Below are 22,829 nucleotides of genomic sequence, written 5' to 3' on the forward strand. Positions count from 1 at the left end.
TGTACTTTATATGCTTCATTACTGATTGATTTAATTTTTATTGCTTGAGCATTTATTTATGGACAGCCAGATGCATGTTAGGGAATAAATAGGAAAGATTGCATGAAGTATTTTTACATAAAAGAATGAAGGTACCAAAAATGGGATTAGAAATATCGAACATAATCAAATCCCCAAACCCACGAATCTCTTGCTCGGAAAGTTAAGATGGGTCTTGCATCTTACTTAGCTCACAATTGACCCATCTTAGATTAGTGGAGACTCCTAAGTTTAATATCAAACGAAATAATCAATATGGAAACCAAGTTGGGATTGGTAGGGTTGGGAAAGTTCGTACTAAACATAAGTGCCCCATCACACGAGGGATCATTCGCTCCTACTTGGCACTCCGTCAAACTCCCCTCTGGAATATGGAAATAACCTCTAAATTTCCTCACGTTTCTATTTCCTTCCCATGTGCTGGCTGAGAATTGCCTTCTTTGTTGGTGTTGGCAGAAATTTATTTCCATTATGAGGTACTGGCTGGAGTTAATTCCCTTATCCCCTTTGCCGAGCACTCCGTGCTTGTTTAGGACTGGCCGAAGTTGATCTTTTGTTCACTTTCCTTTTCGGTTTTCTTTTGTAATTGGGATCGGCACACGACCCTCACATGTAAGTTTCAACCAGGCCTAAGGATATGTGGCCTAATCCATCAAAGGGCCTGACTCACGTGGGCTTGGTCTTGAAAATTCAATTGAGTTTAGGGCTCCCCGTTTAAGGCCACGTCGTCTATCGGGCCAATTTGAATACAATATTCCTAACAAGACCTATCTTTTATTCAATGCGAATATGATATTTCCAAAGAAAAATGTAATTGGCAAAAAAATGCAGTGAAACGCAGTGAGAGATGTGAATGCAAGACTATGCAAAATCAATATTTTGGCTTAGAATTTAAGTTTTTTTTTTATGGAAGAATTCGATCCCTAGTTTTCTTATTTATGAAATACATGAGAGGTCTTTGGGCAAAAAACTTAAGTGTCAACACACAGATAATTAATGAAGTATGACATTGGGTTTAGCTTAATTCTATCACACATTAATGGCTGTAAAAGACTTTGCTATGTTTTGAGCTAGGATTCTGAAGTTATGTTCAAACTCAGGAGCACACCCGACAATCGTGAGCAGTATCGACTAATGAGGATGTAATGGAGAAAGGGTTCGTTCAAGTGATGTGTGGCTCCATCGATGTGGAGTGCACCTCGAGTTGTTTACTGCTGCAATTTATGGTCTACAAAATCTGCAAGCTGAGAAACGAGGAGCTCGTGATGTTTTTAACATCGCTAGAGCTGATTCGGCCATTGCTACAACCTTTTATTCGAGCTGGAAAGCATTACTTCCCATGCTTGAGATATTGTCCATAAACTGCTATTCTGTAACCTACGAAATCAATTATTTGTGGTACAATTGGCATATGTATTTCGAGGAAAATGATACCTTCCACTTTTGCTCTCCGCTGCCAAGCCTACATCTGATCACAAAGATGGCAGACGGTGACGCTAATCGGAACGCAATTTAGTACTTGTAAGATGGCTAGCAATCAGAAGAAACCCAGCAGGAAGAGTCTACACCACCTTGGAATAAGTCAAAATCCATTTTGTAGATCACCTCATTACGTTACAAACTCTACAAGTTATCCAAGTACAACTTGCAAAAAATACCAAGGGAAGTTGTGGAGACTCAACACGTTCTTTTGTGGCTTCTCGGGCCAATTTTATGCTTTCAGAAGACCTTAAACTCGAAGGCTTATTCAAGTAGCTTCTTTTCATCAAAATCAGAGTCTCACGAAATGACTTCTCAAAGCCACACAGCGCCAAGTAGCTGCAGCAAAAGGAGGAAGAAAAGTTTGAGAAACTAGGCTACTGAGGGAACCTTGCAGTCTCGTAAAGCAAATTTATGGGTAACATCCCAATTACATAAGAGCAAATAAGTGCTCTAAAGGAGAGGTCCGTACACGAATACCCACTAAAACCGGCAGTTGAAGCCCCGCCCTCTTCTAAACTTTTAATAAAAAGTGGTAGTATCATATATCCACAACTTAACACTGGCTAATGGCAACACTCACATCTGCTAGTGAGTGTATTAGGTTAAGTAGCACAACAGGAACTGCCTGCTTCTTCTATCAATCCTGAAATTAGTAAATATTGCAGACACATGTAAACAAATATAGTTGAATTGAAAAAAGGAATTTTAAAAATACCAAAAGAAGCACAACACTGAACAGAGTTAGAAGGACCGGTAATTGACATTTCCAGTTAAGATCTCTACATTGAGAACTTAGGCACTCCTAGAACATTATCAAATTATATAGTCACAAAGCAGATGAATAGGTCACAGTAAACCTTAAGTGGACTCCAACCTATGACACCCTAATATTTCAAGGAGAACATGCTCATATCTTACATACAAGTATTATCAGGCATATATCGACTATGTACAAGAAGCATGTACAACAGCCAAAGCTATCACAATGTATTTTCCATGATAAAAGTGTCTATAGGAGCCCAGTCCTTACTCCAGCCATATTCAATCACTTCACAGCTTGCCTTCATTACACTCTCAACCATGGGCTCCATGGCTACTGGCCCATGCATCAGCCTGCTGCAAATTGTAATCCTGGAAAAGTATTTTATGGATGAACACATCCATCAAAGTTATTGTGAATAAATGATGCTCACAGGCATAATTCCTTTCTTAAACGCCCTTGAGCACATGCAGTCAGTACAAGGAGCTTGATGCGAATGAGCAAAACTCGTAGCTGCTGTCCACCCTTAGTGACAGCAATTTGAGTCATCCCAGTAAGCAAAGCACTGAATAGATCTTCCCGCATCCTCAATTTTCTCCAGACAGATTGTAAACATGCCTCAGCTGCGTCAGTGAATAATACAAGAGGCTCAAGCCGATACTTCTTTACAGCTTTGCCATCCAAATGAAGAGATGACAAGCTCTCCATCGTTAATCTTGCGATGGCTCGATAAACTGATAGTTTTGAATTGATTATGGCTTTCAAAATTGGACCCTGTCCATTCCAGTCCCGCTTTCTTATCTGTGCGCAGAACCAACAATACATCAATTGACTGCTTCTGCAATCAAAATATATCAAATTTAAGCTGAGAAACCTATAGCTAGAGCAAGAACTGAACCCTGAAAGGCTGCCCAACTACTTCTGCCAAAAAACCATCAAAGCATCTCCATTGTTCTTACAGAGAAGTACTGCTAATTTCATGCACCAGCAGCCACAGTCCCTATGCTAATGACTGCTCCAAACTTGGTTTGCGCAACAATCAACATAGATTCCTGCCTGGCCAAAGAGTGATTTACTGGTCTTGTCATCGAATCTACCTCTACAAGGACATTGCAAAACACATATTTTCCCTCATTGGTCACGTAAGTGGAGTTACATTAAATTACCAAATTTATAAAATGCTTTAAAAATCTCATTGAAATATTGAAATCATAAGACAAGTTGCCTTTTTTTTTTTGTATATTAAACATATTTAATAAGAAAAAAATATATGATTTTGTGGAATATTGATCGCATGTGAATGAGTCACCTAATTTAGAACTCACCATAAAAAAAAAAAAGGAATTGGTCGTCACGCTTCAACATAAAGCAAAAACAGGTGTTCATGAAAAGAGAAAAAGTGAAAAGAAGTGGAGGAGAGTAGCACATGTCAATCAGGTGATCGTTCTAATGCCCGAACCAATTCCAGGGTTGTTGATCCCTATGGTCATGTGTACTTGTGGCATTAAGAGACGCGCAAAACAAATTTTGAGGAAAGGGTTACGATAGTATGATGAATCAGAAAGACTACGACTGTAGGGTCTGTGATTGAATAATGGTAGACATGGTCATTAGATGCCCCCGTTTTGAGATCTGGGTTAGTTCGAAGTCACCACAAGATATTGTTTTTAGCTGTTGGGAATATTTGTGGATTGAGGTGCGACTGTATGTTGAGTTGGTAGGTCAGGTAGCGTGAAATTGGATATGTTAAATGGCATGAAGTTTGAATTTGCTAAATTACATGGTAAAACTGATGACGATTGCATACTAATCCAACAACTATGCATTCTCCAAAGCATGCTTCTAATGTGTATCTGCATCATGTAATTTGGTTTTAATAGAAGTCAATTGATGACACTGACGAGGTATCTACCCATCAATCCAGAGTAGCAGTAATTTTATAGTTTTCAAGTGACGTCTATCAAAACTTCGCTTGAAATGACATATCCATCCAGTTATTATGACTATTATTGTTGGTTGTCTACATTTTTCTGTAGTACTTTGTCTCATGATGATAAAGCTCTCATGGGAAAAGCATCGTCAGAGTACTAAATTTCCTCATCGGTTACTAACTCATAAAAAAGAAATAAACAAAGTGCATTAAGCTTTCATGAGATGATGAACTAAATCCAACTTCCGCATTTGCATCTTATTTCTTTCTATTTTATTGGAATAGGCATGCTGCTAGATTGCAACTTCATAGAGGAATCACTTGACCTCATTTGAAGTGGTCGGAACTTACTTGATTGTTCTAGAAAATGTCGAATTGCTGATATCATTGTCCGCATGGTTTTACCATTCGATTTGACATCCAATGTTGGGCTCTGTAACTTCTCTTTTGTGATATATTTGCCCGGTTTTCTCTCTTGTTTGCACTTGAGTGCATCACTTTGTGGGTCTTTTGTGGTAAAATAAATTCCTCAGGAAGCAACTGCATTTCCTACTCACTTTTCTGAATTTCTCATAAAGCTGTTCCGAAAGTAAATCCTTGAGATTTTAAGTGTGACATAAGGGTTTTTGGCTGTGTAAAATATGAGAAAAGGAAAGAGAAATGATTTGTCCAGTTTGAAGAATATACAAAAAGGTCAACTCTTTGGTTAGCAATTAAACAGTTAATGCTGTTTTTGGTTTGCTGAGGGTTAAGTGTGGGTTTGGCTTTAATTAATGAAATGTTTTAGCAAATTCAGTGACCAGCCTTAATTTCTGGATTAAAAGCTAATGTTGCTCAGTGTGGAAAACAAAACCTTTACATTGTAAGTAATCAGAACTATTCTCAGGAATCAGAATGTCTCGGTGTAACTTTTGCTTTGTGTTGGTTGTGTGGTTAAGATACAAGAGTCCAAATCTACCGTTTTTCCAAGATTGAAGGCTTCTGCATCTGTCTATTTTTGTTATGCTCCTGTTTTGCGATAGCATGCAAAAGCAGGGACTAGATTCTCTAACTAATTTATCTTTCTTCAGTCACGTCTATTAGGCAAGTCATTTTTGGCCAATACCACATGCCTATGTTCATATCAGAGAGGCTTCGAAAACTTACTGTCTCATACGACAAGTGGGCTGTCAGATAATTGTCCTTTGAAGTTCTTAATCACCTTAATTTTCTGTATAGGATGCTAGTTTACGTTTTACTGAAATAATGTAAAGGTTAACCATCTTTCATGAATTGTTATGAGACAGAACAAACATTAACAGGGAAAATAAGTGCAGATTGAGACATGCTTATCCATGTATACCTGGACCTCGAAAAATGGAAATAAGCAGATAAACTGTCTTTTCTTTTGTGAAATATTGATTACTCATCTACTCGAGGAAATTTATATACTAGTTTTCAGATGCAAAAAGGAAGTTCGATGAGTTGGTTGAAGACTAGGGCGTTAAGATTTTGGCTGAACCGAAGGCCCTGATGCATATTATTGGAACCAAGATGGACTTTGTAGATGACAAGCTCAGCAAACTGCAGTGCTTTTCATCTTTTCCCCTATCATGTACAGGAATTATCTCTTCTCCTTAGTCCATATATGAATTGAGTATCCAAAATTTAATAGACTAGCCATAATTTACAACTTATATTCCAGTATAGATTCAACGTTATATGGTGAAAAGGAAATTAGTTTAGCAGTAACTTAATTTGCACAATATGTTGGTCCAAGTTCCTAGGTTCTAGTCCTAACACTATTTTAAACATTGAACAGGTCTTAGTCGATATGTGTCCAGATACTTGTGCAAAAGTCTAACCGCACGTGTAGTCGGTTAAGTCATAGAGGGGTTGCAAAATGCCCTCAATGGCAGGGCTTTAGTCCTAGGTTGACTGATGATATGATAGTTTAGTTTTTAAGAGAAAATTTCGGTTACAATTCTGTCTGTAATGATCATTTTGGATTATATGCTCCTATATTTCGCCTCCCAGTGTTGACTAGCTTCTCTGCAGGTCTGAATTCATCTTCATCAATCCAAATACTAAAGGGCAATGCGATCATGGAGACTCCTTCATGACGAAAAGTAGTTCAGAGGCAACTAAACGTGGAGGTAGTTGAGGATCTCACAAATGAATGTCATGACCAAAGCAAATACCAGGATGTGGAGAAAACCTATTGTCCCTGTCAACGGAAAATGTTCAGCTAATCACTGTTTGTTAGATCATGGCTCAAATATATAGCATTGCTTTCTCTATACTCCGTTTTATTCTCGGGGAAGGTTGTAAAATCCTTTGCTTGTTTGTTTCTTTGAAGATCTTTCGTCTCAGGACAACATCTGTGTATATTCGGCTTCATGAACAGATGTGCATTTCCAACAACGTAAATAATAGGCGGAGTTGTTGCTATGTGCTTAGTGTCGCAACCCTCCCAAAGGGTTTCGCCCAAAAGCGGGTCAAATGGCCCATCAATTAGGCACGGGCTCTCCCAAGCTCATACCTCGCACGAGGTAGGATTTCATTTAAAATCCAACTTATTTATCACATGCAATCATCCAAACAATCAATTAGCAAGTTCGCCAATCAATAATCGGGAATTCAGCTCGAGAGTTTGATTTCACCCACGCGATTCGATTAACCCAACCACCTCTTAATCAAACTAAGGGTTCACTGATTAAAGTTAATGATTAGTAACCCCCACTTGTATTTACAAAGCAGTAGGTTAACATCATTAACCTCTAATTAGGTTCTAATCCCCCTTTCCTTAAGCTACCCTCCGAAGAATCATACATCGCTAATCAAAATTAAGACCAATCAATCATCAATTCAATCACAAACAAAAATCAAATAAGCACACATTGAGACTAATTAGCTCAACTAATCCTAAGTGATCCTAAAATAAACTAGGAATCCACATTCTAATCTAACATGAACGCACAAATCATCAATTAATCAATCAAACAAGTAAAGGCATGAATTACACTAAAAAAATAAGAAATATAATTTTTCTAATCAAATTTCTACTTTTTTATTTTCGCATTTTTTAATTTTTTTTAATTTTTATTATTTTCTATTTTCAACTCCTCTCTTCCAGGACATGAATCCATTTCGGTAAAAATTTTTCCTTTCTAAACTTTCCTATTTGCTTTTCTTTATCTAAGTCTAATATGGCTTTAACACTTCAGAATCTATGGCTTCAACCGCATGAAGATAATAAGTGTCCAGCTATTAACCGAATTACTAACACGTATTCCACAAAATCAGGATGCGGAGCTTACCTATAATCTCATTAGAGAATAATGCACGCACGCATCTCGTTCATAGAACACCAAGCGTGTGCTCCATTGCCAACCACCTCCAATCATCATGGAATTAAAATCCTTGCTCGTCGGTCATCCCGTGCACAGAATTAAAGTATTCCAGGTGTGAGAAAAGAAATGAAAACTAGAGTAGCAGAAAAGCCATCATAAAAGGATTGAAATCTAACCCAAGACATGTCCAGAAACTTTCCCACCTCTTGTGCGCACATCAGGAAACAATGAGGAAGAGAACATCACACAAAGAAGATCAATAAAGACAAATTTGGGACACTGGCACTTCTTCACAGATTGGATACTACAAGATCAATAGCAATTACTATGCTCAATTCTCTACACACAGACCACACACATGCAGGTGACGTGCTTCCATCAGCAACTATCCCAGCAACTTTCCATTCAATCCTACATCACATGTACAGCCATTATATTCTGCTTCAAGCACACAAACAAAATTTGCTGAATCTCTAACTAATCGTCACTCTCTCAGTGATTGCTCAAAGAACACAAGAACAACAAACACACATTGACATCATGGTAACAAGAACTTCTCTTCCGGTGCACTGACTTTAATTTGGAGAATTGACATACAAACATTTTTACATCTACTTAAGAACTCCGAAAAACTCCGCTCCCCCCAGCAAATACGGGTCTCGATTCCGTGAATATGCTTCAATAACTTATTCGATTAAGCAACACTTATTCATGGCAGAGATTTACAGGCTTTGTACATCAGTTGACATGCATCAATCAATACACAGCAGAAAGGATAACGGACCAGAGTCTAAGACAAAATGAATACATGTGATCAAACAAAAATGAAGCAAGCGTGGCAAATACAGGAATCAGAAATGAAAAAAAAAGAAAAAAAAGTGAATCGAACACACCTATTAACAATGTGGACAAGTGATAGACAATAAGATATTCGGATTCAGGAGGATGCCTCTCAAATGTGCATACGATGTCGTTCAGGCATATTATCGAACATGTGATAGGCACCTCAGCGAAAGGATCTAGATGCAACTATGAAACAACGATTCACATCCAAACTATCGTAATATCATCAAAACAGGCTCGAGTCACCAACAGATCTTCAATTGGAGACTATTTTTTTTCAAACAAACCACAACTAGAGTTCTCAGCCTTAGTCTCGCTCACCAAGCAACTGAAACGAAGCATAAGCAATACCTTTGAAGAAAAGCAACAACAGACCTTGAATGACGACCAAATCGTAGGGAGAAGTCGTTAGAGACAATGATGCTGGAATGAAAGATCACCAGAGCTGCTAAGAACACAAAAACAGAGAGAAATCAGAAAAAACTGACTGTAATGAAATCAGAATTAGAGAAAGAGAGAGAACTTAGCTTTTTGCAGCGATCGAACAACAACGAAGAATTAAGCTTCGATCGTTCGAGGAGAGCTGAACGGAATTGAAGAGTGTAGATTGGAATAGAGTTGGCCTTGCGCTGGACTCTGCAGAGGAGGCTCGTGGCTGCTGGAACTTCGCTAGAGACGATCAGCTTGAAATTCGAAGACCGGAAGTTCGTTCAAGAGTTTCTTAGCTGAAGAAGATGAGATCCTGAATATATATATTACCGGAAGTGAAGAGTTCGATTTCGATCGTGCCTCGGTCGCGGCCGTTTTCCTCCATCGGAGGACGAAGATGATAGAAATATATAGCGAGAATCTCTAATGGCGACGCGCGGCAGTGACAAAATCCACCAACCGAATTACTCGACAAAGGATATTCATCCGCGTTTGGCTCCGGTCTGAGTTTGATGAAGAAGCTTCAACTGGATGAAACAAACTCGAGTGATCGAAGCAGCCGCGCGGAGAGTCGTCAACGAGAGGGAGAGCGTGTGAAGTCCGTGACGGTCAGAGGTGGTCCGGCGCTACGCGACGGTGGTGTTATAGCGGTTGGAGGTGGTGGCGGGAAGAGATTACCGGCGAAGGCACTCGATTTGGGTCCAGAGCGGTGAAGACGAGAGAGAGGACGATGGAGAGAATAGTCTCCTCTTTTTCCTTCTGATCTCTGGCGTAAGCAAAAGGGGGCTCCAGAGTGCAGCTTTCGGAGGAAAAAGATGTTTATATATGGCCATGTATAGATTTTTTGCATAATTTTGATCCAATGATTGAAATTAAATTCTTAAGCTGCATTTCATCGTCTGAATTTTTAATTATAATAAAATTGGATAGAATATCATATGAAATATAAGGATTTTATTATATCTTTTCTATTATTTGATAAATTATATTAATAAAGTCGAATATTTTCACATCCTATTATATTTATTATTTGATATAAACGGCATGTCACTATAAATGAACAATCGAAGATGGTAAGAATCTCACACAATGCTCTTGCCTACTTCTTTTTAATTCTTTAATTTTTATTATTTTTCCCTCTCTTTTCATATTTCTTTTCTTTTCTTTGTTTCTTTTTTTCCCTTGCATCATTCTCTAATAAAATTTTATTAAATATTAAACTATACTTATATACCTAAATACTAAAATACTTAAAATATGTAATAAATATTTATTGAATATATATTATAAGATAGAAAAAATTCGAATATATCGATAAAAATATGAATTAATAAAAAATTTATTTTTATTTTCTACTTGGAATTTTGAATTTTATTTTTTATGTTAGAATTAAAATATTATTTGTATTCAAATGTTATTTTAATTTTATTAATTTAAGAAGTTTGTTATTTGAGAAAAATAACTTTAGTATTATGGTTATTAGAAATCCTATTCAACTTTATCTCACTTCCCACATGGATATTTTTATTTGGGTTATATCCTTCTTATATCTGACTTGATCCTGTCTTGAGTATGAACTAAACACAGGATAGAATAAATTTTATCCTGAATTTTATCTTGACTAACCAACGTTTTGCTAAGCAAAGCCCCCATTGGCCAGTTTTAACTCTCTTAGATCGATGACAAGGGCAACGGCCAAGTATTAGTGGGCTAGCCAAACCTCTTGATGGGCTAATGGGCTGAATATTTCGGCCAATTGGGCCGAATAGATGTTTATTGGGCCTTGGGCCAATGGGCCAGACTGGGTCGGGTCAAACGGGTTGAATCAACCCAACCCCGTCAGCCCCGATTCTTAATTTCGTGTTTATTTCTCCAAATTGTCCTGCTTGTGTCGAAATTGACATGGGAATTGATTTTACTTGGCCTAATTGGATTTTAATTGTGCTCCTTGGTATTGTTATGAGAGATTGACCACATCCCTAATTTGTGCTGAAAAATTGGTCGAACCCTAAATCAAGGAAATCATTCTAAAAAATGACTAGAATTCAATGAATTTTGAAATTTTGGTGTGGTCAAAAAGTCAATTCTCTATCGATTTTAACAAAAATTAAGAATGGGAAGTCTAATTAGGCTTGCAAAGAATTGAATTGATGATTTTTCAATTTTTCAATTTTTTAAATTTTCGAAAAAATATTGACCAGGGGTTGACTTTAAGGGTGGATTAGAAAGTCAACTCAAAAGTCAATCATGGATTATTGATGAAATCAATGCCTAAGTTTAGACAGAATGTAATGGAACTCGAAAAGACCTTAAAAACATTTAAACAACTTTTTTTGGTCGAGAAACGGGCCTTATCGCAATCAGGAACCCTAATCTCGAGTTTTTACTTTTACATTACTTATCAACTAAAATCATGTGTCCATACTTAGTTTCATGTATTCTCATCTGTGATTTTTTTTCTGAATGGAGTTAACATAACCTTGTATCTTTTTCCTTCCTGTGTCTGTTTGTCTCTCAATACTTGACTTGGTAAATAGGGTATCCTGAACATGCGTCCATTTTGTCGGACCAGTGAAATTTGTTTTAATTCGAGAAGGTTCTTTTCGCCGAAAAATATGTAATACTAATGCCGTCATTTTGAGGGAATTAGACATTTGTAATTCTATAAAGTCGATCTTTAGTAGCATGAGAATGGCCAACGAAAAGAACTTAAGCAGAGATTATGCATAGGAATCTTTGTGCCGATTCTGGTTTCATCTGTCTGTTGTGGCGGAAGTCAAGAACTCAGATGATAAAGTGCTAAGTGTAAAAATGGAAAAGTCAAGAATCTTGAGTTATAAATAATGCGTGGATATCATCTACTTGATCTTCATCGACATTACCTTCCATCTTCTTCACCAAAAAATAAAAATGGACATCAACTAGACATGTCAAAAGGGATCATAAACCCATTTCTTATCCCATATATTAGTAAATGAATCATAAATAGGTTAGTTATATTTAATAAATTGATCATAAATGGGTAGAAGTCTTATATTGGTGTTAAATGGGTCGTAAATGGATTTACAACTGATTTAAACTCAACGCATCTCTATCGCCATCACTCAATCTTGCACTCACTCACTCCGCACTCTCATTTCAGCTTGGGTATGAATTTTTCTATATTTAATTAAATATGGAAGTATTTTAGCAATAAGGGTCTGATCGGGTATGGATTTGATATGGGTCGAGTCGGGTATGGGTCAAAAAAATAGTATTGCGCATAAATGGGTCATAAAAAGGTTAATGGGTCAATTTGGATTGGATCATTTATGACCCGACCCACCCATTTGACAAGTCTAACATCAACATCGTGTCTGCGGCACTCTACTCTGCCGCACCTGTTCCCATCTCTCTCCATCGCCTTCGCTCTCCTCCTCCTATAAACCTTAACTGGCAAGTCCCTCCGAAGCTCTAGGTATCCACCCGTTCACGGGACGGTCTTCGGTCAACTCATCTACTTTAATCGGCCCTACAACTGCCTAGGTGGACTCGTGAGGAGATCTCCAACGTTCCGGCTCCTCGCGCCAGGCCAGAGTTAGATTTACGCGGCCACTCCGATGAATGCCGAGCACATATTAAAGACCAACTTCAATAAGTACACAAAGGGAAGGGATAACATACATATAATGAAGGATTTGTTCGGGAAGAGATTTTCGCAGTGGCTGGAGAAAAATGGAAGAAGTAGAGGAAGGGTGTTCAGAGATTTTAGCTGTTGAGGAAGAATGATGCGAAGCTGGTCAAAGTCGTGGAGGAGTTATAGGCTGCTTCTGAGGGATTCGATACGCAAGTGAGTAATTTTGATCTTTGAAGAATGACAAATCCACGAGGATCAAAATCATTGTGAAAGAAAGATAAGTTGAATGGAATCAAACATAAAGACTGCATATTGGACCAAAGAAGCACTACGCTGAATAGGGTTCAAAGGACCGGTAATTGACATTGCCAGGTAAGATCTCTACAGTGAGAACATGGGCACTTCTAGAACATTATCAAATTATACAGCCACAAAACAGATGAAAGATCACAATAAATTTCAAGTGGACTCCAACCTAAGAAACCCAAATATTTCAAGGAGAACATTCCTCATATCTCACATACAAGTATTATCCGGCAAATATCGACTAAATATGTACAAGAAGCATGTACAGCAGCCACAGCTGCCAATAATGAGTTTGTTCTCATCGATGACTCACTGATATTCATCCAACCTGTTAATCGTAGTCATTCCTTTCCCGACACTTACCGCTAATCCCATGATAAAAGTGTCTCTACAGGCCCAGGCCTTTCTACAGCCATATTCAATCACTTTCACAGCTTGCCTTCATTACACTCTCAACCATGGCTCCACGGCTACTGGCCCATGCATCAGCCTGCTGCAAATTGTAGCCCCAGAAAAAGGATTTTATGGATGAACACATCAATCAGAGTTATTGTGAATGGATGATGCTAACAGGCATAATTCCTTTCTTAAACGCACCTGAGCACATGCAGTCAGTACAAGGTGCTTGAGGCGAATGAGCAAAACTTGTAGCTGCTTTCGGCCCTTAGTGACAGCAACCAGAGTCATCCCAGTAAGCAAAGCATTGAATAGATCTTCACATATACTCAATTTTCTCTAGAAAAATAGTACACATGCATCAGCTGAGTCGGTGAATAATACAATAGTCTCAAGCCAAAACTTCTTTACAGCTTTACCATCCAAATTAAGAGATAATAAGTGTGTCATCTTCAATCTTGAAAATAAAGACATTAGAAGTGTCAAAAGTTTGATACGCCTAGTCAAAAGTTTTTTTCGGATCACTTAAGTACCACTTTAAGAAAAAATAATCGCTTAAGTGCCAATTCCAATTTAAATCGCTGAAATCCGATTTGGCTATTTTTTATTAATTTCCCCGTCCGACCTTGGCGGCGTGCCCAATCAACATATATAGTCCAAATCAACGTCATGTACATGTTTTACCCCAAAATATAAACCCTAAATCACAATTTACAAGGAAATTTCCAAATTGAAAATCCTAAATCGACCACAATCCCAAATCGTAACCTTGTCGATTTGCCCCCAATGCAGATGAACAACTCGATGGACCAATCAGATTTCCAACTCGATGGACAACTCAATGAAACAAATTGGAACACGAGCGATCCTAGTCTTAGCTTAGCAAATCGTACCTTGGTCTCTTCCTTATCAGAACTGAGGGCGAAGTATTACCTTGTCAGTGAAGCAAATCCTAGTCGTGGTTGGTAATCAAGTTGGAAGAAGAAGCTCCCGGAAGTGGGTAGTGAACAAGTTTAAGGCACTTCACAGTTATTGGCTGAGAAGCAGGGCAGAACAAAGGACTTGTGTGCGGTGGTGGAGATGGCCTTGCAGGTGCGATTGTTGGTCACAAATGGCGATCAAATTAAAGAGCTGATGTCTTGGAGGCGTCGGCCAGCGAGAACATAGGCGCGGCCAGAAAAGGATCGAGCACCCAAAGCACCTCGATTGCTCTAATCAGAAAAACAGAGCAGAACATAGGCGTGGCCAACGAGACTCGAAGGCAGTGAACAGCTCAATCAGCGATGCCTATGACGTTCAGAAAGTGACGGGGAAGTATTGCCGATGACGAAACTTCTCAAACTCCTCGAGAGAGGATTTTTTTCATGAGGTTAGGGGAGCGTATTTTGGGGCTTTCTATTGTGGTTCTCTCGGTCGCGAATCTAGTGACTCCGATGACTGGCGAGGAAAAGCAAGCAATGTATTTGCTGATGTGAAATCTCAGAATTACTTTTTCTGGTCACCAGAGAAAAAAAAAAGAAAGAAACTTGTGGCACTAAAGTGTTTTTAAGATTCCTTACTAAAAATGTGTTGCGCTAATTCACCTCACATAACCGGTACGTACGTTGCACGAAATGATAAGCAAAACAAGTGCAGCAAAATAAAGAGGAGATCACAAATTTACGTGGTTCGACAAATAAGTCTGTCTACATCCACGGGGCAAGCACACGGAACTCACTTGTATAACAGGAGAAATTACAACGCACACCCCTCAACCCGACAAACACCAAACAGTGGATCGCACTCTCAACCGTGAATCTTTTCTTAGTACAACTCTCACAATCATAGAGATACTGCACACCCAAGATTCCCTTACAAGAGATAACCCAGACCCCCAAGTTCTATTTCACCCAGAACATAGAGAAAAAACAGAGGAATAACCCAAAGCACATTAACTCTCAACTTTTCCCTCTCAGTCTCTCTCTCCTTTTCACGTTCCCAAAGAAGTAGAGGGGTGGTTGTACGTACTAAAGTAGTGGAGGAGAGGCATTAACAGTTACTCTCTATTTTTTAGGTGTCACATTCTCCCACTTGAAGACTATTCTCGAATAGGCTTCACAGCTCCGATTTGCCCAACCATCACCAATCAAGTGATAACTACAAGCCCAAGAGAAGTTCTGCACCATAAAAACTTCTCTCTCGCAATAGGCTTCGTCAGCACATCTGCTACGTTGTCGTTGGTGTGAATTTTCTGCAAAGAGATAACTCCATCTTCCACTACATCACGAATAAAAAGGTACCTGACATCAATGTGTTTCGTACGAGAGTGAAACATTGGATTAACGGCCAAATGTAATGCACTCTGACTATCACAATGAATAGTGATGACTTTCTGTTTGATTCTTAGCTCATTAAGCAATCTCTTCGACCAAATGCCTTCTTTACAAGCATCTGTTGCTGCGATGTATTCAGCCTCTGTAGTAGATAATGCCACCACAGATTGTAACTTAGACATCCAACTAATTGCCCCACTAGCTAAAGAGAAACAGTACCCAGTGGTAGATCTTCGTCTATCACGATCTCCTGCAAAATCTGCATCCACAAATCCAACCAACTATAAATTTTGGCTACTATAAGGAATAGCCATATCAGAGGTACCCTTCAAGTACCGAAGGATCCATTTCACCACAGTCCAATGATCTCAACCCAAGTTTGCCATGTACTTGCTGACTACTCCCACTGCTTGCGCAATGTCTGGTCTGGTGCAGACCATGGCAAACATAAGACTCCCTACTGCCGACGCATACAGTACTCGAGCCATCTCTGTCTTCTTTGCTTCTGTGGTAGGACTCTATTCAGAAGACAGTTTACAACCAATAAGAAGTGGGGTATTAACTAGTTTGGCGTTCTGCATATTGAAGCGCCGCAGAACCTTTTCAACATAGCTCTTTTGAGTTATCCAGATCTTCCTATTTTCACAATCTCTGAGTACGGTCATCCCAAGAATTCAGTTTACGGCTCCCAGATCTTTCATATCGAATTCCCTAGCCAAACGAGCTTTGAGGTATGCAATACCTTCTTTCGAAGTACCCGCAACTATCATGTCGTCAACATACAACAACAAGATTATAAAGCCACCATTACCATGATTGCGAACATAGGCACAATGGTCTGCTTCACATCTTTTGAACCCCAAACTCACAATGAAAGAATCAAATCGCTTGTACCAGCATATCGGAGCCTGCTTCAAGCCATAAAGCGATTTGTTCAGTCGACAAACCAAACTCTTCTTGTTCTCTTCAATAAAGCCTTCAGGTTGAGTCATAAAAATTTCTTCATCAAGATTTCCATGCAAAAAGGCTGTTTTTGCATCCAACTGCTCACGCTCTAAGTCAAGCACAGCTGCCACACTAACACAGTACGAATAGTAGTTAGACGAACAACTAGAGAAAAAATTTCATTAAAATTGATACCTGATTTCTGATCATAACCTTTCACCACTAAACGAGATTTATATCATTCAATATTTCCGTTAGTATCTCTTTTCAATTTGTAGACCCACTTGGAACCGATAGCCTTTCGTCCTTCAGGTAACTTGACAAGATCCTAGGTTTTGTTTTTGTTTAAAGCCTCCATTTCCTCCTCCATAGATGCCCTCCATTGAGGAGCATTACTGGACTCACAAGCTTCCTGATATGTATAAGGCTCTCCCTCTTCAGTTATGCAAGCGAAAGTTGTCACATAATCATTTAGCCAAACTGGAGGTCTAGTAGTCCTCTTATGAGGTCCTTGGTCACCCTGAGTTTCACCACCGGTTCTGTCTGTATGCTCTCTATTAGCTTCATCTCCACTAGCTTCATCAGTATCAGTCAAATGTTCTTCAAATTGATTTTGAACTTCTTTTGATGATTCAAGTTCAAATATCTGTGGCAAGTCAGCATTCGGTGTTTCTTTGTCTTTTTGCAACGAAGCTTCATTGAAAACGACATCTCGGCTAATAACGACTTTGTGGGTAGTAGGATCCCACAATCTATACCCCTTTACACCTTCTGCATAGCCAAGAAAAATACACTTTCTAGACCTCGCTTCAAGTTTTGTCCTTTGTTCTTTAGGAACCCACATAGAAGTATCACAACCAAAAGTACGGAGGAAAGAATAGTCAACAGTTTTTCCAGACCATACCTCTTCTGGAATCTATCCATTAAGAGCAGTTGTTGGGGAACGATTCACTATGTAACATGCCGTACATACAACTTCAGCCCAAAAACTCTGCTTCATACCAGCACAGCTCAACATACTTCGAGCACAATCCATTAGCGTACGATTCATACGCTCAGCCACGCCATTTTGTTGTGGAGTTCTAGGGATCGTGAAATGCTTTTGAATGCCATGCTCACTACAAAAATCTAAAAACTCTTGCAGCATATATTCTCCTCCATTATCGGTTCCGAAACACCTTATTTTTGTTCCTTTTTGATTTTCTACCAACGCTTTAAATTTCTTAAAAGAAGTAAAAGCATCACTTTTCCTTTTAAGTATGTAAAGCCAAACTTTTCTGGAAAAATCATCGATAAATGAAATAAAGTACTTGGCACCACCCAAAGACTCATCAAGAGACTCCCAAATGTCAGGATGTATCAAGTCTAAAGTATTCTGACTTCTTGCTGTGGAACGACGAAAGGGAGTTCTATGAAACTTTCCAAACTGGCAATCTTCACAAAATTCCAAATTAATAGTCTTTAAACCAGGAAGAAGACCGCGATCAAGAAGTACCTTAAGTCCTTGCATGCTCATGTGTCCCAAACACTTGTGCCAGATAGTTGCTGACTCTGTCACAGCATTGGCAACTATGGCTTCACTGACTATGGTCTCTCCAATTAGCCTGTATAAACCGCCTATTAATTCTCCTTTCGCCACGATAAGTGCTCCTTTGACGATCTTAGCTCGTCCCTTTTCCAGAATAATTTTATAGCCATTTTCATCAAACTTTCCTAGTGACAGTAGACTTTTCCGCATATCTGGTACATGCCGTACACCCGATATTGTACGCGTGATGCCATCAAGCATGGTAACACGAACATCTCCAATCCCCACGATTTGACATGAGTTATCATTGCCCATGTATACTGTACCTCCATCACATAACTGATACGTATGAAACTAGTCTCTACGTGGTGACATATGGAAAGAAGCGCCTGAATCCAAAATCCATTGATGTTGCAGGCTCTTTATTGGAACTGCAGTCATCACCTCGCCATCTTTAGGTAAGTCTACATTTTCGACGATGTTTCCTTGGGAATTTGTTGATGTTGATGCATTTTGGGAATCAAATTTGCGATTTTGTTGATTCTCCTTCGATTTACAATCTTTACGCATGTGACCCTTTTGTCCACATTTCCAACAAGGACCCAAAGTTCGCCTCTTTGACATGGACCTTGACTTCTTTCTCCCACCAGAACCTTTGTCCATGGATCTTCCTCTGGCCATCATAGCATTACCATAAGTGCTCTCGAGAGTTTTTCTACGACTCTTCCGTCAGCAACGTAGCTATAGTTGAATCCATGTCAAGATTCGCTCCAGTACTGAGACTTATGATCAAGGAATACCATGTATCAGGCATAGAACATAGAAGAAGTGTTACCTTCTCGTCGTCCTCGATTTTGACGTCGATGGAAATCAATTTGCTCAACAGGGTGTTGAACCTGTTCAGGTGCTCTTGAAAAGAGGAGCCTTCCTTCATCTTTAAACTGTATAATTGCCGACGAAGAAAAATTTTGTTTGACATTGTTTTCCCTTCGTAGAGATTCTTCAATTTCTCTCATAAGCCTTTGGCAGTGGTTTCTTCAGAGACATTGAATAGGACAGAATCATCTAACGGCAGAAGTAGATCCGCCATTGCCATTTGATCTTTCTGTGCAAAATCTTCATCTTTCATCTCTGTCGGCTTTTCGTCTTTACCGGCAAGAGCAATTGCACAACCATCTTTCACCAGCACCACTTGCATTTTTAGCTTCCACAATGGATAGTTGGATCCGTTGAATTTTGGCACCTCGAACTTTGTAGAAGTTGATGCAACCATCGCACAAAGCTGAAACACGTACGTTGACGTCGATCACGTGTAGCACAGGCTTCTCGAACCGTCGGCTCTGATACCAATTATTGCGCTAATTCACCTCACATAATCGGTACGTACGTTGCACAAAGTGATAAGCAAAACAAGTGCAGCAAAATAAAGAGGAGATCACAAATTTACGTGGTTCGACAGATAAGTTTATCTACATCCACGGGGCAAGCACACGGAACTCACTTGTATAACAGGAGAAATTACAACGCACACCCCTCAACCCGACAAACACCAAACAGTGGATCGCACTCTCAACCGTGAATCTTTTCTAAGTACAACTCTCACAATCACAGAGATACTGCACACCCAAGATTCCCTTACAAGAGATAACCCAGACCCCCAAGTTCTATTTCACCCAGAACGTAGAGAAAAAACAGAGGAATAACCCAAAGCACACTAACTCTTAACTTTTCCCTTTCAGTCTCTCTCTCCTTTTCACGTTCCCAAAGAAGTAGAGGGGTGGTTGTACGCACTAAAGTAGTGGAGGAGTGGCATCAACAGTTACTCCCGATTTTTTAGGTGTCACAAAACGTCACTGTGGTTGAGGTCGATGTTGGTGACGGTGCGGACGCTGGGGTCGTCGTGCGTGGGGGAGCAGAAGACGCAGAAGTCATCGTAGATGGAGGGGCTAACCCAGTTGGCAGTGAAGTTGTTGGAGTCGAAGATGATGGCCTGCTTTATGGCTAGGAGGGCGACGTAGGCATTACAGAGGCGGCGGTTCTCAAAAAAGATAGATAGGTCAACGGTGATGCTCTTACTGCGGTCACCAAGCTCATTGAGGTAGTGGAGGAGGTGCCGGTACTTGGCGTGGTGGGCGGTGGCTCCATGGGGGGCGATGGAGAGGATGCTGAAGGAGGAGAAGAAGACGAAGAAGATGTAGAAAGCACTTCGGAGTGAACATTTTACACAACTCAGCCACGTTTGATTGTATGACTGCCTTTTATCTGTCCACGTGAACTGGTTTTTAAAAAAAAAAATGTCACCTCGGATAAAACTTTTAATTATTAAAGCAACGTAATTTTTTTTATGAAAAATCTCGCTGGAGATACTTAAGTGATTTTTTTTTCGATATGACATTTAAGTGAGTCGGCGAAAACTTTTGCCACTAAAATAAGCATCATACAAAACTTTTTGACACTTCTAGTATCTTTATATATATATATATATATATATATATATATATATATATATAAATTTATACAAAGACATGTTATCTTTATCTTTATCAATTTTATTGATCAAATACATTTGAAGATTCTTTTCTTTATCCATATTTAGGTTTAATTTAAATTTAATAAGTGATAGTCGTGTAAGGATAACAAACGACCTAACTAATGATAATTGGTTGAATTTACACCATGTGGCACATGACGAGTATTGGAGTACCTCTGGCTTTGTTGACTCGTGAATTTTAGTCAAAAAATTAAGCAATATATTCTCGTAAATAATTTAGAAAAAGAAATACATAGTAGTAAAAAGAACAAAAATGAAAAAGAAAAATGAGTTGAAAAAAAGATAAGTAACGTATAACAAATAAAAATATGGCCAAATTGGTTTTGGTCCAACTCTTGCAGGCCACAAGAGCAACCCGTTGATATTGATGCACGGTCCACAACTAAGGCCTCTTTTTGGTCTCTCTATTCTCTTTCACCCAATGTTTTCCAAATTTACTAATAGTTCACACCAACTCAACACAATGGAATCATAATAGAGTCAGTTTGTGGCATCCCTGTATGAGCACTAAACCTGACCGCCACAACCTCATTTTCTCATATTCAGAGAGAGAATTCTCCAGTTTCCTCCCATTCACCGATCACCGATCACCAAAACCCTAGAGCACCCTTTTCCTCTTTCCCATGACATATCCTCCTCTGTCCTCTGACCCGAAAACAACTGTCATGGGCTACCCTGCTCCTCATCCTCCGCCGAGGGGACATGAGCTGCATGAACACAAATCCGAATTTCCTCATAGTCCCCACCCGCCTAAGACACGTCCCCCTGGTCCGATCGGCAGCCACCATTCAGATGCAAAATGTTCAATGGATTGATATTTGAGTATTGGATTCTTTGTGTCGTGTTAACTAATGTGTTGACCTGTTTTAAAATACTAATGATTTTCGTCATCTTCCTTTACCTCCTCGTAGGCCTGAATACCCCATATCAAAAGGCTTTGGGTTAGCTATGTCTAATCTCATAGTCACCACATCCATTAGGGCTACTTGCAAAGCCGCCCTCTTAGTGGAGAAACTAGAGTTTTTCGGGAACTTGCTCTTCCATGAAGTCAAGTGTTTCGTCTACTATCATTAGGATGCAGCACAACCCTTGGCATTAGTTCAGCAAAGCCATTCATGCTGCAATATGCCAACAGGACCATGATAAAGGAGAAGATAAGGATGTAAAGGCCCGAAGAGGGGGTGGTTGAGAACATGGATCAAGAGCGGAGGTCAACAGGGACAATGGCCATCGAGTTGGGTGTGAGGATGCAAGGTTTGTATATTCTTGGGTCGTGCTGGAAGAGGAACTACAGCTGCATCGAAGTTTACGGTGACAATTTGAGGGTTGCTTTTGAGAATTCTACGGGAGAGGGAAGCTTAGTCACCGGCAATAATCTTCCAAGTGATTATCTTTCATTGTGCTCCGATAATGGTGTTGACTGATTCCAACCACGATCCCATGCTTAGGAGCTACTAATGATTTCATGGTTAATGACCCGCCTTGAACTCTTTTTTAGCAGAATTGTCATTTTCTTTTTCATTCATGATTTAAGGATCCCTGATTTTTTCACTTTTATTTTATGTTAAATGAATGCATGGTATTTATAAAATGTAGTGCATATGCAAAAAGTCGAATTTGTGTTCATGCAGCCGACGTCCCCTCAGTAGAGGATGAGGAGCGAGTAGCCCATGACTGCTATTTTTGGGTTAGAGGACGGACGAGGAGATGCCATGACAAAGAGGAAGGTGGCTTTCTACGACTTTTTGCATGATCGGCAAAGGGGAGCAAACCGGAGAATTCTCTCTCTGAATATGAGAAAATGAGTTGTGGTGGTCGTGTTTAGTGCCATATTCGGATGCCAAAAACTAACTCTATTACAATTCGATTGCACTGAGTTGGCATGAAACACTGATAGATTTGGAAGACATTGTGTAAGAGAAAATAGAGAGGGGACCAAAAAGAGGCCAGGCTAATGATGGGCCTCAGTTGTGCACCGCGAATCAATATCAACGGGTTGCTCTTATGTGCTACACAAGTTGGACCAAGACCACTTTCCCCCCCCTTTTTTTATTTGTGAATCACACAATGTCTTTTAGATCTACCAACGATTCACGCCAACTCAGCACAACAAAATCGTAATAGAGTCAGATTTGACATCTTTATATGGGCACTAAACACGACTGCCACAACCTCATTTTCTCATATTCAGAGAGAGAATTCTCCAGTTCCCTCCCATTCACTGATCAACTATCACCAAAACCCTAGAAAGCCCTCTTCCTCTTTCGCTTGACATCTCCTCCTCCATACATCAAATCAAAAACAGTGGTCATGGGCTACCCCGCACCTCATCCTCTGCCAAGGGGCAACCGGCTGCGTGA

The 22,829-nt window shown here is 39.5% G+C and overlaps 1 long non-coding RNA gene across 1 annotated transcript; it reads right to left on the minus strand.

Moving 5' to 3' along the window:
- Positions 1-2,262: 2,262 nt before the first annotated feature.
- On the minus strand, positions 2,263-8,731 carry LOC130136598 (uncharacterized). Its single transcript, XR_008815422.1, has 2 exons — positions 7,511-8,731; positions 2,263-3,082 (listed from the first exon to the last, which is right to left on the minus strand). It is a non-coding gene; the product is annotated as an uncharacterized LOC130136598 (long non-coding RNA).
- Positions 8,732-22,829: the final 14,098 nt, after the last annotated feature.

This window comes from Syzygium oleosum, unplaced genomic scaffold (assembly GCF_021117445.2).
Source record: "Syzygium oleosum isolate NSW1041296 unplaced genomic scaffold, Sole_v2.1 Sole_v2.47, whole genome shotgun sequence".
In the NCBI taxonomy this organism is placed as follows: Eukaryota; Viridiplantae; Streptophyta; class Magnoliopsida; order Myrtales; family Myrtaceae; genus Syzygium; species Syzygium oleosum.